The 3,273-nt window shown below is 39.8% G+C and overlaps 1 pseudogene; it reads left to right on the top strand.

Moving 5' to 3' along the window:
• Positions 1 to 577: 577 nt before the first annotated feature.
• Positions 578 to 1,241, top strand: LOC142457083 (small ribosomal subunit protein eS6-like; annotated as a pseudogene).
• The last annotated feature ends 2,032 nt before the right edge of the window (positions 1,242 to 3,273 follow it).

The raw sequence follows: 3,273 nt of genomic DNA, 5'->3' as shown, positions 1-3,273 counted from the left end.
TATCTTTCTATCCACGAGCATGGTATGTCCTTCCATTTTCACAAGTCTCTTAGTTTCTTTTTCTCTTGTCATTGATGTTCTTGCACATTATGTCCACTTCAAATACATCTTTTAGTTTCTAATACATCTTTTAGTTTCTTTCAGTAGCATTTTCTTTGCATAAATATTTTGATCACTTTACTTTGAAATAAGAACAAATATGAATGAATCTCCGCCAATTGATTAGCGATGTAGATGTCTCCCAACCATTTTGCCATAATAAGTGGGTACTGTTAGTTCTGCATCAATTTGATAAAGCATTTCTATTGTTATTCTAGTAATTCCTGGAGCCATGTTTTTTGCCAATACCTTTGATGTAATTTGAATTATTTGGTCATATACTAGCTCCTGACATGTTTAAACATAGACAAGCTCTTTTTGGTACAGTGAGTCTATGCATTTCTTTCATTGTCTTTTGATGCTTCCTGAAACATTAAGTATTTTACCATAGAATATTTCAGTATTTCAATGTGACCTGCACTGAGCAGAACACAAGTCTCTTTGCAGTGGAGGCGCAGAGGCAATCGGCGCCTTCACCATGGAGCTGAAAGTCTCCTTCTCAGCCACTGGATGCCAGAAAATCTTTGAGGTGGATAATGAACGCAAGCTTCACACCTTTTATGAGAAGCAAATGGCCACGGAAGTCACCAGCAAGACGCTGGGCGATGAATGGAAGGTCAATGTTGTCTGTATAGGTGATGGGAATGACAAGCAAGGTTTTCTAATGATGCAAGTTGTCTGGACCCAGGCCGTGTCCGCCTGCTTCTGAGTAAGGGCACTCCTGTTATGGACCAAGGAGAACTTGGGAGAGGAGGCGCAAATCTGCCTGAGGTTGAATTGTGGAGGCCAAGGTGAGCGTTCTTAACTTGGTCATTGTAAAAAAGGGGAGAAAGACATCCCAGGACTGACTGATACAATGGTGCTTCGTAGCCTGGGGCCCAAAAAAGCCAGCAGAATTCGCAAACTCTTCAATCTCTCTAAAGAAAGTGTTGTCTGCCAGTGTGTTGGGAGAAAACCCCTGAACAGGCAAGAAAGCCAGGAACAAAGCACCCAATAATTGAGCGTCTTGTGACTGCATGTGTCCTGCAGCACAAGGCAGGCTCATTGCCGGGGAGAAGCAGCACACCCAGAACAACAAGGAGGAGGCTGCACTTGGCTCTATAATGATTTACTTTGTCTTCTTGAACTACCTTTTGAAATAGTCAGTTCAGATATTTTACATTTGCATTTCTTCTATATTCTTTAGCTAGTCTACATCAAAGATCTACTCTGTTTAGATGCTCTTCTGACATCCACTTTGTTCTTTTCTTTTTTTCACTATCTTTTTTGTAACCTTTTGCTTTCTTTATATATAGTTTCATCCCACAAATCATATGGCCTTTGGTCATTGAAGTTCAACATATCACTCTATTTTTCAAGTGCTTTCTAAATGAAGGCTATATACACTCGAGGCTGTACTTTGGATCTAGTGGATTTGTATTAATTTTCTTAATCTTCAATATGAAATTTCATAAGAGCATTGAATGACTGGCTCCAACATTGATTGTTAGCCTTGTTTTGAAAGATGATATTGAGCTTTTCCGTCATCCATTTTACAGGTGTACTTAATTTGATTCCTATGCAGACCTTTATATGAAGCACATATGTCTACTTGCAAATTATGTTATTGAAACAAAGTTAATTGCAATGAATAAATGATTGGTCTTTTACATTTTTATCACACTGTTTTCCATATTGTTCCTACCACCAAGTGTATAATTTCTATTTTCTTTGTTCTCAACCTTTGTATGCCCATAGCCAAAATTTCAATGCATCTTGATTGTATGTTTGATCAAGTTCAGGCTGTGTATGTTGGTAAGGATCTTCAATTTATTAATTTTTGACATTAACCTTTGCAAAATTTTGAATAATAGTCATATTAACAGATCTTCATTGAAAGTGTATAGACATTGTCCTATCACTGACAACATTGTATTTCAGGTAATAGTGAATGATTCCCAGTTTTTCTTCAGATTGACATTCCCAGCACAGTAGACGGTATGTTTGCATTACTCAACAGGGCCAATATTCATTCATTTCAGTTCACTAAAGCCTAGGATAGTCTAGTGTTCCCTTTCACTTTGGCACTTCTGGTTTTCATTTGATTTATAATTTATACATTCCATGTTCCAATTATTAATGGGTGCTTACAATTGGTCTTTCTTTTTTAAAAATACTTTCAGTGGACGCTCTTACATCTCTTATCGCAATCCATACATTCCTCCAATGTGTCAAGCATATTTGCACATAAGCCACCATCATCGTATTCAAAGCATTCTCTTCCCAATTGAGCCCCTGATATCAGCTCCCCATTTCTACCCCCCTCCTTCCTCCACCTTCCCTCCCTCACAAACCCTTGGTAAGTTATAGATTACTTTTTTCCATATTTTACATCATCCTCCATTACTCCTCACCCACTTTTCCATTATTCATCCCCCTGGGTGGGGGTTCTAGATTGATCCTGTGATCAGTTCTTCCTTTCTCACCCCACCCTCCCCTAATCTGCCTGGTATCTCTACTCTCCTTATTGACCATGAAGGGTTTATCTATCCTGGATTCCCTGTGTTGTGGGCTCTTATCTGTAGCAGTGTGCATGCTCTGGTCTAATCTGACTTGTAAGGTAGGATTGAGGTCATAATAGTGGGGTGAAGGAAGCACCAAAGTGGTAGGAAAGTTGTGTATTTCATCAGTGCTATACTGCACCCTGACTGGATCATCTCTTCCCTGTGACCCCTCTGTGAGGGGATTTCCACCCTCGGTGAGGGGTTGTCCAATTGTCTACATATGAGCATTGTGTCTCCACTCCATGCCCCCCCCCATTCACATTGGGTATGGTTTTATTCTGGGTCTTCGATGTCTGACACCTGATCCCATCAGCACCTCATGATCACACAGGCTGGTGTGGATCTTACATCTGGGCTTTGTTGCTTCTCAGCTAGATGGCCACATGTTTATCTTCAGTCCTTTAAGACCCCAGATGCTATATCTTTTGAGAGCCAGACACCATCAACTTTCTTCATCACATTTGCTTATGCACTCATTTTTTCCTCAGCAATCATGTCAGGATGGTGAGTAACACAGAATGCCAGATTATTAAAACAATGTGTTCTTGTGTTAAGGGAGTACTTGAGTTGAGGCCCAAGTCCATCTACAGCCTTAATTCCTCTATTCCTCTCTCTATGTATATATATTCCT

Source organism: Tenrec ecaudatus, chromosome 9 (assembly GCF_050624435.1).
Source record: "Tenrec ecaudatus isolate mTenEca1 chromosome 9, mTenEca1.hap1, whole genome shotgun sequence".
Classification (NCBI taxonomy): domain Eukaryota; kingdom Metazoa; phylum Chordata; class Mammalia; order Afrosoricida; family Tenrecidae; genus Tenrec; species Tenrec ecaudatus.
The sequence above is the reverse complement of the archived record's forward strand: the minus strand, read 5'-3'. Positions and strand labels throughout refer to the sequence as shown.